Consider the following 15,278-nt stretch of genomic DNA (forward strand, 5'->3'; position numbering starts at 1 on the left):
AGATATGGATCAAAACAAGAAATTTTGAAAAAAATTAAAGTGGGACACAAAATCTCCTCCCCCTGCCTTTCTATACCATTCTGGGCGTTTAACGCCCACTTGGTGGCCTATTTGGGCGTTTAACGCCCAGCCAGGTATCCTGGCTGGCGTTAAACGCCAGAAATCCCTTCTTCACTGGGCGTTTTGCTAAACGCCCAAGATGCTGCACACCTGGCGTTTAACGCCCAAAATGGCACAATTACTGGCGTTAAACGCCCAGAATGGTGCCCATTCTGGCGTTTAACGCCCAGAATGCCCCTTACTGGCATTTTTTCGCCAGTAAGCTATTTTTCTCTGCTTTTTGCACTGAATCCTTCTGTAACTCTGTGAATTCCTTCAATTTTTAATAATTGCCTTTTTGGAATATGTATCAAACCTTGATTAGACAGAACTGATGCCCTTCTAATCACTGGGTTGCCTCCCAGTAAGAGCTTCTTTACCGTCTTTAGCTGGACCTTCACTGAAAATCACTCAAGTCTCAGTTTTGAGCATTCTTGCTCAAAATTGCTTTCAAGATAGTGCTTGATCCTCTGTCCATTGACAATGAACTTCTTGTCAGAATCATTATCCTGAAGCTCAACATATCCATATGGTGATACTCCTGTAATCACATATGGACCCCTCCAGCGGGACTTAAGCTTTCCTGGAAACAGTCTGAGCCTATAATTGAAGAGCAGGACCTTTTGTCCTGGCTCAAAGACTCTGGATGACAATTTCTTGTCATGCCATTTCTTTGCCTTTTCTTTATAGATTTTTGCATTTTCAAAGGCATTGAGTCTGAATTCCTCTAGCTCATTTAGTTGGAGCAATCTCTTTTCACTAGCTAACTTAGCATCCATGTATAGGAATCTGGTTGCCCAGTAGGCTTTATGTTCCAGTTCCACGGGCAGATGACAGGCCTTCCCATACACCAGTTGGTATGGAGAGGTTCCTATAGGAGTCTTGTATGCTGTTCTGTATGCCCACAGAGCATCATCCAAGCTCTTTGCCCAATCCTTTCTACGGGCAATAACAGTCCGTTCCAGGATTCTTTTGAGCTCTCTGTTAGAGACCTCCACTTGCCCATTTGTCTGTGGGTGATACGGAGTTGCTACTTTGTGGCTAATTCCTTATCTAACCATAGCAGAGTATAGTTGTTTATTGCAGAAATGAGTGCCCCCATCACTGATCAGTACTCTGGGAACACCAAACCTGCTGAAGATGTGTTTCTGGAGGAATTTCAGCACGGTCTTAGTATCATTATTGGGTGTGGCAATTGCTTCCACCCATTTAGATACATAGTCTACTGCCACTAGAATATAAGTGTTTGAGTATGATGGTGGGAAGGGGCCCATGAAGTCAATTCCCCATACATCAAACAATTCAATCTCTAAGATCCCTTGCTGAGGCATGGCGTAACCATGAGGCAAGTTACCCGCTCTTTGGCAACTGTCACAGTTACGCACAAACTCTCGGGCATCTCTATAGAGAGTAGGCTAGTAGAATCCGCATTGGAGGACCTTGGCTGCTGTTCGCTCACCTCCAAAGTGTCCTCCATATTGTGATCCATGGCAATGCCACAGGATTCTTTGTGCTTCCTCTCTGGGTACACATCTGCGGATTATTCCGTCTGCACATCTCTTAAAGAGATAAGGCTCATCCCATAGGTAGTACTTGGCATCAGAAATCAATTTCTTTCTTTGCACTATGCTGTACTCCCGGGGTATGAACCTCACAGCCTCTAGTAATTTAGTGACCTCTTTTTGCACCACCTCCTTCATGGCTGGATTTAGCCGCCTTTGTGGTTGGACCACTGGTTTGGCATTATCCTCCAATAGGATCTTGTGCATGCATCTTGCTGGGCTAATGCCCTTAAGATCACTTATGGACCACCCAAGAGCTGTCTTGTGTGTCTTTAGCACTTGAATCAGTGCTTCCTCTTCCTGTGGATTTAAAGCAGAGCTTATAATCACTGGAAAAGTGCCACCCTCTCCCAGAAATGCATACTTCAGGGATGGTGGTAGTGGTTTGAGTTCAGGTTTTGGAGGCTTATCCTCCTCCTGAGGAATTTTCAAAATTTCTTTTGTTTCCTCTGGTTCTTCCTGATCAGGCTGAGCATCCCTGAAGATGTCCTCAAGCTCTGATTCTAGACTTTCAGTCATATTGATCTCTTCCACCAAAGAGTCAATAATGTTAGCGCCCATGCAGTCATTTGGTGTGTCTGGATGCTGCATGGCTTTTACAGCATTCAACTTGAACTCATCCTCATTGACTCTTAGGGTTACTTCCCCTTTTTGTACATCAATGAGAGTTCGTCCAGTTGCTAGGAAAGGTCTTCCTAGAATGAGAGTTGCACTCTTGTGCTCCTCCATTTCCAGCACTACAAAGTCAGTTGGAAAGGCAAATGGCCTAACCTTGACAATCATGTCCTCAATTATGCCTGATGGATATTTAATGGAGCCATCAGCAAGTTGGAGGCATATCCGGGTTGGTTTGACTTCTTCAGTCAACCCAAGCTTTCTGATAGTGGATGCAGGTATTAGATTGATACTTGCTCCAAGATCACACAGGGCTATCTTGGTGCAAGCACCTTCTAATGTGCATGGTATCATAAAGATTCCTGGATCTTGAAGCTTTTCTGGTAAGCTTTTCAGAATGACTGCACTGCATTCTTCAGTGAGAAATACTTTTTCAGTTTCTCTCCAATCCTTCTTATGGCTTAAGATCTCTTTCATGAACTTAGCATAAGAAGATATTTGCTCAAGTGCCTCTGCAAATGGAATCCTTATTTCAAGAGTCCTCAGATAGTCTGCAAAGCGGGCAAATTGCTTATCCTGTTCCGCTTGGCAGAGTTTCTGTGGATAAGGCATCTTGGCTTTATACTCTTCAACCTTAGTTGCTGCAGGTTTATTCCTTACAGAGGTGGTTGGAGAAGCTTTTTTAGAGGGGTTACTATCAGCACTTTCAGGTGTCTGGTTCCCCTTTTGCGTTTGAACGCCAGGATTGGGTGGAAAATGGGCGTTTAACGCCAACTTTTCCCCCTTTTCTGGCGTTTGAACGCCAGAACTGGGCAGGGAATGGGCGTTTAACGCCAGCTTTCCCTCCTTTTCTGGCGTTTGAACGCCAATAGTATTCCTCTCTGGGCTCTTACTGTCCTCAGAGGGATTTTGGATAGTGGTTTGGCTATCCTCTGTCAACTGTTCCTTTACTGACTTTTTGCTACTTTGAGCAGTGTTATTCAGTGTCTTCCCACTCCTCAGTTGAACTGCTTGGCATTCTTCTGTTATCTGTTTAGATAGCTGCTGTTTTGCCTGATTCAACTGTGATTCCATGTTCTTGTTAGCAGTTTTAGTCTCTTGGAGCATCTCTTTAAATTCTGCTAACTGTTTTGTCATCAGGTGTAATTGTTGAGTAAGCTCAACCATCTGTTCTTGAGGATTAGGATCAGTGGCTAATGCCATAACTTCTTCTTTTGTAGAGGACTCATGGCTAGAGTACAAATGTTGATTTCTAGTAACAGTATCTATAAGCTCTTGAGCCTCTTCAATAGTCTTCCTCATATGTATAGATCCACCAGCTGAGTGGTCTAGAGACATCTGAGCTTTTTCTGTAAGCCCATAGTAAAAGATGTCCAACTGCACCCACTCTAAAAACATTTCAGAGGGGCATTTTCTCAGCATACCTCTATACCTCTCCCAGGCATTGTAAAGGGATTCATTATCCTCTTGTTTAAAGCCTTGGATGTCCAGCCTTAGCTGTGTCATCCTTTTTGGAGGGTAAAAGTGATTCAGAAATTTGTCTGATAATTGTTTCCATGTCTTTATGCTTGCTGTAGGTTGATTATTCAACCACTTCTTAGCTTGATCTCTTACAGCAAATGGAAACAGTAATAATCTGTAGACATCCTGATCCACCTCTTTATCATATACTGTGTCAGCAATTTGTAAGAACTGTGCCAGAAACTCAGTAGGTTCTTCCTGGGGAAGACCGGAATACTGGCAATTTTGCTGCACCATGATAATGAGTTGAGGGTTTAGCTCAAAGCTGCTTGCTTTGATGGGAGGTATACAGATGCTACTCCCATATGTAGCTGTAATGGGGTTGGCATATGACCCCAGAGTCCTTTTGGACTGTTCATTACTATTTATGTCCATATTGGAGAAAAGGGAATTGATGTGAATAGTAATCAAGATATATATGTATATATATTTTTTTTTGAAAAGAGGAAAGATAAAAACAACAAAGAGACACCAAACTTAAAATTTTTCAGAAAATCAAACATGAATTTTCGAAATTTTAAAGAAAAACACAAAGAAGACACCAAACTTAGAATTTTTAAAGATCAAAAAGGGACTAAGGACATGCAAATTCGAAAATTAAAAGAAAAACAAAAGCATGCAATTGACACCAAACTTAAAATGTGAAATTATACTTAAATAAAAGACTCTAAACCAATAAAAACAAAACGGTCCTAATCTAAGCAACAAGATAAGCCGTCAGTTGTCCAAACTCGAACATTCCCCGGCAACGGCGCCAAAAACTTGGTGCACGAAATTGCAATCACACTTTGCAATCCCGCACAACTAACCAGCAAGTGCACTGGGTCGTCCAAGTAATACCTTACGTGAGTAAGGGTCGATCCCACGGAGATTGTCGGCTTGAAGCAAGCTATGGTTACCTTGTAACTCTTAGTCAGGATATCAAAGATTATCAGGATTGATTGTAAAAAGTGAAAGAACATAAAACAGGTACTTGAATTGCAGTGATGGGGAATAGGTTGAGGTTTTGGAGATGCTCTGTCTTCTGAATCTCTGCTTTCCTACTGTCTTCTTCTTCAAACACGCAAGGCTCCTTCCATGGCAAGCTGTATGTAGGGTTTCACCGTTGTCAATGGCTACCTCCCATCCTCTCAGTGGAAATGTTCAACGCACCCTGTCACGGCACGGCTATCCAGCTGTCGGTTCTCGATCATGTCGGAATAGAATCCAGTGATTCTTTTGCGTCTGTCACTAACGCCCCACAATCGCGAGTTTGAAGCTCGTCACAGTCATTCAATCATTGAATCCTACTCAGAATACCACAGACAAGGTTTAGACCTTTCAGATTCTCTTGAATGCCGCCATCAATTCTAGCTTATACCACGAAGATTCTGATTAAGGAATCCAAGAGATATCTACTCAATCTAAGGTAGAACGGAGGTGGTTGTCAGGCACACGTTCATAGTTGAGAATATGATGAGTGTCACGGATCATCACATTCATCCGGGTTAAGAACAAGTGATATCTTAGAACGGAAGCAAGCATGATTGAATAAGAAACAGTAGTAATTGATTGAGGAAGCTTCCTCAATTGTCCTATCAAGTACCATCAATGTCCTTTTTGATTCAGTATACACGAAGAAAAAGTGCAATCAGTTATTTGAAATTTTTTGTGGGAAACCTTAAAGTGTGAACTAAAAAAAAGAATTTTCTTTTTCTTTTGTTTTTACATGACTAAATGCTTTCTGATGTGCGGAAAACGATCCGACACAAAACTCACCGGCAAGTGCACCGGGTCGCATCAAGTAATAATAACTCACGGGAGTGAGGTCGATCCCACAGGGATTGAAGGATTGAGCAATTTTAGTTCAGTGGTTGATTTAGTCAAGCGAATCAAGATTTGGTTGAGTGATTTGTGATTTGCAGAATTTAAATTGCATAGAAAGTAAAGGGAATGGGTAAATTGCATGAAATTAAAGAGAACTGAAATTTAAAGTGCTGAATCTTAAAGTGCAAGAAATTAAATGGCAGAAACTTAGAATGTAAGAAATGTAAATTGCAGGATCTTAAAGTGCAAGAAATGTAAATGGCTTGAATTGTAAAGGGAATTGGGAATTGGATTTGCAGAAATTAAACAAGGAAAAGTAAATTGCAACAAACAGAGAAGTAGAAGATAACTTGGATTGAATCGGATCTAAAAACAGAAATATAAATGAGATTGAAAAGCATTAAACAGAGAATGTAAAATTGGAATTCAGATCTCAGGACCCAAGAGACTAGATAACCAAGTCTAGATCTCAATGCCTTCCTAGATCCAACAAGAACAATTGCAAAGGAAATGTAAATTGTAAAGAAAGTAGATGAAGAGCAATTAACAGAAATGGGAATTCAATTAAGCAGATAATTAAACAAGATCCCAAGGTGAGATTGAAACAGAAGTTCGTCAATTCTCCACCCAAGATCCGAAGCAAGAAAAGTAAAGAGTATTCAAGCAAGAACAAGGAAGAAGAGAGATCAATTCTCCTCCAAATTCCCTTGAATTAAAACAACAATCCAAAAAAATGTAAAGTGAGCTCTCTACTAAGTGCACTCAATCAAAACCGAAAAGAAAGCTCCCTAAGAACTTAAATCCTATGCTATTTATACACTTTCTTCAAATGGTCTTCAAGCCTTGAATTGGGCCTTTGCTCTTGATGGAATTGGGTTGAAAAAGGCCTTGGTTGATTGCTCTTGGAGTTAGAGAAAGAACCAATGTGAACCGGGTTGTAAATTATAAAAGCTTGAGTAAAAGTTTGAGTAAAAGTTTGAGGCAAACTTTTACTCAAACTTTTTACACCAGATGGCTTATCTCGCTGCTACCAACGTTTGGGCCAAAGTTTGGGGTCAAACTTTTGCTCAAACGTTGGCTCCCCCTTGCACACTCATGGTGCCAACGTTTGCCAAAAAGTTTGAGGCAAACGTTGGCGCAAACTTTTGCTCTCCAGGGTGTTGATTTGTGATGCCAACGTTTGCCCAAAAGTTTGAGGCAAACGTTGGCTCAAGCTTTTCTCCCATGGAAGCTTCATGGTTTTTGGTTGTCATTTCCTGGTGTTTCAACATTTTGTCTATCAAGGTCTCCAAGTTAGTGAGTCTTTGGGATTCAGGTGGTGCTTGTGGTGGGTTGTGAGATGTGAGTGGTGGATGGTAGGCATTTTGGTTGGTGGGTTGGTTATTGGATTGGTACTGGTTGAGGTTGGGGTGGTTGTTTTGAGGTTTTCTGTAAGTGTTTTGGTTAGTTTGCTACTGGTTGTAGTTTTGATTATTTCTTGAATTATTTTGGTTTGAGTTCCTTTGCCATGTTTGTTGGTTTTGGTTGTGACTATCTCCCCATCTGAGGTTGGGGTGATTCTTCCATGAGGGGTTGTAAGTATCACCATAGACTTCATTTGGACTAGAATGCATGTACTGGACTTGTTCTTGCTGTTGTTCCTCTTGAGTTTCTTCATTCTGCCCCCATGTGTTTGATGGTTGGCTAGTGTTAACTGCTGCAACTTGGAGGCTATCAATCTTCTTAGTCATTTGCTCAAATTGTTGTTGAATTTGTTGCTGCATTATTTTGTTTTGAGCCAAGATTGAATCCACTCCTTCTAGCTCCATTACTCTTCTCCTTTGTGATGGTTGGCGGTTTCTTTGATGAGCGAAGAAATATTGGTTGTTAGCCACCATATCAATGAGATTTTGAGCCCCCTCTGTAGTTTTCATGAGTTGCAAAGAACCTCCGGCTGAATGATCCAAAGCTTCCTGGGATTTCAATGTTAAGCCCTCATAGAAATTCTACAGCTTATCCCACTCAGTGAACATTTCAGGAGGACATTTCCTGATTAGAGCCTTGTATCTCTCCCATGCCTCATGGATGGGTTCAGCCTCCATTTGTGTAAATGTTTGTACCTCTGTCTTTAACCATATGATCCTTTGAGGTGGGTAAAATTTGGCAAGGAACTTGGTTACCAAATCATCCCAATTGTTGATGTTGTCTCTTGGAAAAGATTCCAACCATTGAGTGGCCTTGTCCCTGAGAGAAAATGGAAATAGCAATAGCTTGTAGCTGTCAGGAGGCACACCATTAGTTTTGACAGTGTTACAAATCCTCAAGAAAGTGGACAAGTGTTGGTTGGGGTCTTCAAGTGGTCCTCCACCAAAAGAGCAATTGTTTTGAACCAAAGTGATGAGTTGTGGCTTTAGTTCAAAATTGTTTGCATTGACATTTGGAGCTAAGATGCTGCTTCCACAGTGTCTGGGATTTGCAAAAGTATAGGAGGCCAAAACTCTCCTCTGGGGTGGGTTGTTATTGTTGTTGTCTGCTCCACCTGGTGGATTGGTTGAATGTTCCTCCATATCTTGGAATTCTTCTTCGGATTCCTCTTCTCCAACAATATTTTTCCCCCTTTCAGCTCTTTTTAACCTCCTAAGAGTTCTTTCGTCTTGTTCATGAAAGGTGGGTGTGGTTCTCCTTGTACCTGACATACAAGCATAACATAAGAAACGCTCAAACCAGTGATACTTCAATCTACTACTAGAATGAAGTTTTAGTTAGCTTAAGCAAAAATTCAAACAGTTAGTGGGTTAATCAAAAATTAAAGAAACAGTGCTTGATCTAGATCCCCACTTCACTTAATCATTGTCAATCTAATCAATCCCCGGCAACGGCGCCAAAAACTTGATGTGCGGAAAACGATCCGACACAAAACTCACCGGCAAGTGCACCGGGTCGCATCAAGTAATAATAACTCACGGGAGTGAGGTCGATCCCACAGGGATTGAAGGATTGAGCAATTTTAGTTCAGTGGTTGATTTAGTCAAGCGAATCAAGATTTGGTTGAGTGATTTGTGATTTGCAGAATTTAAATTGCATAGAAAGTAAAGGGAATGGGTAAATTGCATGAAATTAAAGAGAACTGAAATTTAAAGTGCTGAATCTTAAAGTGCAAGAAATTAAATGGCAGAAACTTAGAATGTAAGAAATGTAAATTGCAGGATCTTAAAGTGCAAGAAATGTAAATGGCTTGAATTGTAAAGGGAATTGGGAATTGGATTTGCAGAAATTAAACAAGGAAAAGTAAATTGCAACAAACAGAGAAGTAGAAGATAACTTGGATTGAATCGGATCTAAAAACAGAAATGTAAATGAGATTGAAAAGCATTAAACAGAGAATGTAAAATTGGAATTCAGATCTCAGGACCCAAGAGACTAGATAACCAAGTCTAGATCTCAATGCCTTCCTAGATCCAACAAGAACAATTGCAAAGGAAATGTAAATTGTAAAGAAAGTAGATGAAGAGCAATTAACAGAAACGGGAATTCAATTAAGCAGAGAATTAAACAAGATCCCAAGGTGAGATTGAAACAGAAGTTCTTCAATTCTCCACCCAAGATCCGAAGCAAGAAAAGTAAATAGTATTCAAGCAAGAACAAGGAAGAAGAGAGATCAATTCTCCTCCAAATTCCCTTGAATTAAAACAACAATCCAAAAAAATGTAAAGTGAGCTCTCTACTAAGTGCACTCAATCAAAACCGAAAAGAAAGCTCCCTAAGAACTTAAATCCTATGCTATTTATACACTTTCTTCAAATGGTCTTCAAGCCTTGAATTGGGCCTTTGCTCTTGATGGAATTGGGTTGAAAAAGGCCTTGGTTGATTGCTCTTGGAGTTGGAGAAAGAACCAATGTGAACCGGGTTGTAAATTATAAAAGCTTGAGTAAAAGTTTGAGTAAAAGTTTGAGGCAAACTTTTACTCAAACTTTTTACACCAGATGGCTTATCTCGCTGCTACCAACGTTTGGGCCAAAGTTTGGGGTCAAACTTTTGCTCAAACGTTGGCTCCCCCTTGCACACTCATGGCGCCAACGTTTGCCAAAATGTTTGAGGCAAACGTTGGCGCAAACTTTTGCTCTCCAGGGTGTGTTGTTCATGGCGCCAACGTTTGCCAAAAAGTTTGAGGCAAACGTTGGCGCAAACTTTTGCTCTCCAGGGTGTTGATTTGTGATGCCAACGTTTGCCCAAAAGTTTGAGGCAAACGTTGGCTCAAGCTTTTCTCCCAAAAGTTTGCGCAAAAGTTTGAGGCAAACTTTTGGTCAAGCTTTTTGCTCCCTGGTTCATTTTCACTTATTCCAAAAGTTTGAGCTAAAGTTTGAGGCAAACGTTTGCTCAAACTTTTTGTTCTCTCTTCCTCCTAGCCATTCCTTCTTGCTTCAACCTTTCTCCAAGCTTTCTTCACCTATCATTAATCAACCAAACACATCAAAGCTATGCTCAAAATCATGAGATTGTCATTCTTTCATAATATGTGACAATTATAGCATAAAACCTCATGAAATTGCATTAATTCATCTATGGTTGATTAAATCAAAGGAAACATAAAAATCTACCCAATTGGCTTGCTTATGGCTCAAGAAAGTGCATAATTCAATTGAAAACAAAAGAAAAAGTCTAGTGAAACTAGGCTAAGATGACTTGTCATCACTTTCCATGAATGCAAATCAATCAACCATTAAGCTTCCCATGCATGCACGTTGGTACACCAAACTTGTTTGTGATCACATGGTGCAACAAGTTTGGGGAATAAATTTTCCTCATAAGGCGTGTCCAAACCCCACTTGGTGTGCTTTGAACACCAAACTTATCATGTACTATATGTTGCATGTAGAGGGGCTTTATATTAGTTGTCAAAATTGATTTAAAATTCCATGGAAATTGCCTTATTACTATTATTAGAGATTTAAGAGCGAGGGTATAGAACATGGGTTGCCTCCCATGAAGCGCTTCTTTAGCGTCATTAGCTTGACGTTTGGTCCTTGTCAAGGTGGCTGATAGTGCTTGAAGTCTTCTCCTCTTGCAGTGAACCTATGTCCATTGGCTTTGTTGATAAGCTCCATATGCTCTAAGGACAAGATTTTGTTGATAGTGTACACAGGAGGCAGTTGAGATGGAATAGTGGGGAGGTGAGGTGGTATAGATGGAAAGTATGTAGAGATCACTTCATCACCTGGCGAGAAATTTTCTGTAGGAATTTTCTTATTTCTCCATCCCCTTGGGGCTTTCTTCTTTGTATCTCTTAATGCTCTCTTGCTTTCTATAGATTCTTTCTCTAAGGGATCCTTGTTGTTGACTCTGCATGACTCTGGTGGTTCTGGTTCCTTTTGGATAACCTTTGAATGTGGTTCTTCCTGAATATGTGGCTTTCCAACCCATGGGATTTTCAGTTGTGTTGCTTGTGCTTCACTGCTTGTTTCATGTATCAGTGCCTCATCATGTTCTTCTCTTGATTCTTTGTTTTCTTGACGCACTTCTTGTGAGAGGTTGAAAACATTGAAAGTGAGCTGCTCATCATGTATTCTCAGTACTAGCTCTCCTCGCTCTACATCTATGAGTGCTCTGGCTGTGGCTGGAAATGGTCTTTCCAGAATGATGGGTGATGAGCGGATAATTTATACGCTTTTTGGCATTGTTTTTAGTATGTTTTTAGTATGTTTTAGTTAGTTTTTAGTATATTTTTATTAGTTTTTAGTTAAAATTTACTTTTTTGGACTTTACTATGAGTTTGTGTGTTTTTCTGTGATTTCAGGTATTTTCTGGCAGAAATTGAGGGACTTGAGCAAAAATCTGATTCAGAGGCTGAAAAAGACTGCAGATGCTGTTGGATTCTGACCTCCCTGCACTCGAAGAGGATTTTCTGGAGCTACAGAAGGCCAATTGGCGCGCTCTTAACGGCGTTGGAAAGTAGACATCCTGGGCTTTCCAGAAATGTATAATAGTCCATACTTTGCCCAAGATTTGATGGCCCAAAGCGGCGTTCTAAATCAGCTCAAAACTGCCCAGCGTTAAACGCCAGAACTGGCACAAGAATGGGAGTTAAACGCCCAAACTGGCACAAAAGCTGGCGTTTAACTCCAAAAAAAGTGTCTACACGAAAATGCTTCAATGCTCAGTCCAAGCACACACCAAGTGGGCCCAGAAGTGGATTTTTATGTCATTTATTCATTTCTGTAAACCCTAGGTTACTAGTTCTCTACAAATAGGACCTTTTGCTATTGTATTTTCATCTTTGGATCTTAGATCATCTTTAGATCTTTGAATCTTTTGATCACGTTTTGGGGGCTGGCCTCACGGCCATGCCTAGACCTTGTTCTTATGTATTTTCAACGGTGGAGTTTCTACACACCATAGATTAAGGTGTGGAGCTCTGCTGTACCTCGAGTATTAATGCAATTACTATTGTTCTTCTATTCAATTCAGCTTGTTCTTATTCCAAGATATTCATTCGCACTCAAGAACTTGATGAATGTGATGATTATGTGACGCTCATCATCATTCTCACTTATGAACGCGTGCCTGACAACCACTCCCGTTCTACAAGCAAACAAGGCTTGAATGTTTATCTCTTGGATTCTTTAATCGGAATCTTCGTGGTATAAGCTAGAATTGATGGCGGCATTCAAGAGAATCCGGAAGGTCTAAACCTTGTTTGTGGTATTCTGAGTAGGATTCAATGATTGAATGACTATGACGAGCTTCAAACTCCTGAAGGCTGGGCGTTAGTGACAGATGCAAAAGAATCAATGGATTCTATTCCAACCTGATTGAGAACCGACAGATGATTAGCCGTGCCGTGACAGGGTGCGTTGAACATTTTCACTGAGAGGACGGGATTGTAGCCACTGACAACGGTGATGCCCAACATACAGCTTGCCATGGAAAGGAGTAAGAAGAATTGGATGAAGACAATAGGAAAGCAGAGAGACGGAAGGGACAAAGCATCTCCATTCGCTTATCTGAAATTCTCACCAATGAAATATATAAGTATCTCTATCTTTATGCTTTATTCATACATCATTCATAACCATTTGAATCTGCCTGAGTGAGATTTACAAGATGACCATAGCTTTCTTCATACCAACAATCTCCGTGGGATCGACCCTTACTCGCGTAAGGTTTATTACTTGGACGACCCAGTGCACTTGCTGGTTAGTTGTGCGAAATTGTGTTTATACCATGGTATTGAGCACCAAGTTTTTGGATTCATTACCGGGGATTATTTGAGTTGTGAAAAGTAGTGATCACAATTTCGTGCACCAAGTTTTTGGCGCCGTTTCCGGGGATTGTTTCGAGTATGGACAACTGACGGTTCATCTTGTTGCTTAGATTAGGTATTTTTTAGAGTTCTTAAGAATGAATTCTAGTGTTTCAAGGTGATGTTCTTATCATCACCAAAGCTGATTGATTCTCATCAATTTAGCTCTTGAATGCAATGTCCTGCTGAAGCTTGGCTAGCCATGTCTAATTTCTTTAGACTAAAGCTTTAGACTAACATTACATGATTCCTGGAATTCTCATTAAGAATTTTGATACCTTTATTTTCTTTTCCACTTAATTTTCGAAAAATCCAAAAAAATTACAAAATCATAAAAACCAAAAATATTTCTTGTTTGAGTCTAGTGTCTCATGTTAAGTTTGGTGTCAATTGCATGTTTCTGTTCTTCTTGCATTCATTCATGTGTCTTAAGCGATCTTCAAGATGTTCTTGATGATTTTCTTGTTCTGATCTTTAAATTCTCTTGTCTTGAGTATTTTGTTAGTGTCAGTAGTATACAAACTGCTAAGTTTGTTTTCTTGCATGCATTGTTATTTGATTTTAGTTGCATTTTGATTATTCCTCATTATTAAAAATCCAAAAATATTTTTAATTGGTGTCTTTTCAAGTCAATAATACAGGGAATTGAAGATTCAGAACATTCAGCAGAGGAATTACACAGAAAACGCTGGGCGTTCAAAACGCCCAGTGAAGAAGGCAGACTGACGTTTAAACGCCAGCCAAGGTGCTTGGCTGGGCGTTTAACGCCCAAAAGGGTAGTGCTTTGGGTGTTAAATGCCAGAATGTGCACCATTCTGGGCGTTTAACGCCAGGATGGCACAAGAGGAAAGATTCTGTTTTTAATGCAAATTTTTTTCAAGTTTTCAAAATCTTTTCAAAATCAAATCTTTTTCAAATCAAATGTTTTCAATCAAATCTTTTTCAAAATCAATTTCTTTCCATTTTCAAAGATACTTGCTAACAATTAATGATTTGATTCAACATTTCAAGTATGTTGCCTTTTCTGTTGAGAAAGGTTTAATGTTTGAATCATATCTTTCCTTGTTAGCCAAGTCATTAATTTTTTTTAAAATCAAATCTTTTTAAATTGTTTTTCAAATCATATCTTTTCAATCACATCTTTTTAAAACCATAACTTTTCAATCACATCTTCTAATCACATCTTTTTCAAAATAGTTTTCAAATCATATCTTTTTGATTTCTAATTTCAAAATCTTTTCAAAAATCACTTGAATTCTTTTCCACTCTTGTTTTTCGAAAATCAAATTAGTGTTTTTTTTTTTCAAAATGTTTTTAAATCTTTCACTTAATTTTTGAAAATTTCTTCCCCTCTTCTCACATCCTTCTATTTATGGACTAACAATATTCCTTAATGCAAATTCGAACTCCATCTTTCTTGATAAGTTCGAATTCTCTACTTCTTCCTTCTATTTTTCTTTTCCTCTGACACCTCAATGAATCTCTATACTGTGACAAAGAGGATTCCATACTTTTTTGTTCTCTTCTCTTTCATATGAGCAGGAGCAAAGACAAAAGCATTCTTGTTGAGGCTGACCCTGAACCTGAAAGGACCTTGAAGCAAAAGCTAAGAGAAGCTAAGGCACAACTCTCCGTAGAGGACCTAACAGAAATCTTCAAAGAAGAAGAACCCATGGCAGCCGAAAACAACAACAATGCCAACAATGCAAGGAAGGTGCTGGGTGACTTTACTGCACCTACTCCCGACTTCTATGGGAGAAGCATCTCTATCCCTGCCATTGGAGCAAACAACTTTGAGCTTAAGCCTCAATTAGTTTCTCTAATGCAACAGAATTGCAAGTTCCATGGACTTCCATTGGAATATCCTCATCAGTTTTTAGCTGAGTTCTTGCAAATCTATGACACTGTCAAGACAAATGGGGGTTAACCCTGAAGTCCACAGACTTATGCTATTCCCTTTTGCTGTAAGAGACAGAGCTAGGATATGATTGGACTCACAACCTAAAGAAAGCCTGAACTCTTGGGAAAAGCTAGTCAATGCCTTCTTGGCAAAGTTCTTTCCACCTCAAAAATTGAGTAAGCTTAGAGTGGAAGTCCAAACCTTCAGACAGAAGGAAGGAGAATCCCTCTATGAAGCTTGGGAAAGATACAAACAGTTGATCAGAAAGTGTCCCTTTGATATGCTTTCTGAATGGAGCATCATAGGTATTTTCTATGATGGTCTGTCTGAACTGTCCAAGATGTCTTTGGATAGCTCTGCTGGAGGATCTCTTCATCTGAAGAAGACGCCTACAGAAGCTCAAGAACTAATTGAAATGGTTGCAAATAACCAATTCATGTACATTTCTGAAAGGAATCTGTGAACAATGGGACAAATCAGAAGAAAGGAGTTCTTG

General features: G+C 39.8%; 1 non-coding gene across 1 annotated transcript; it reads right to left on the minus strand.

Annotated features, from left to right (window-relative positions):
- Nucleotides 1-14,960: 14,960 nt before the first annotated feature.
- Nucleotides 14,961-15,068, minus strand: LOC130938117 (small nucleolar RNA R71). Its single transcript, XR_009069296.1, has one exon. It is a non-coding gene; the product is annotated as a small nucleolar RNA R71 (small nucleolar RNA).
- Between the last annotated feature and the right edge of the window lie 210 nt (nt 15,069-15,278).

Source organism: Arachis stenosperma, chromosome 6 (genome assembly GCF_014773155.1).
Source record: "Arachis stenosperma cultivar V10309 chromosome 6, arast.V10309.gnm1.PFL2, whole genome shotgun sequence".
Taxonomy (NCBI): Eukaryota; Viridiplantae; Streptophyta; class Magnoliopsida; order Fabales; family Fabaceae; genus Arachis; species Arachis stenosperma.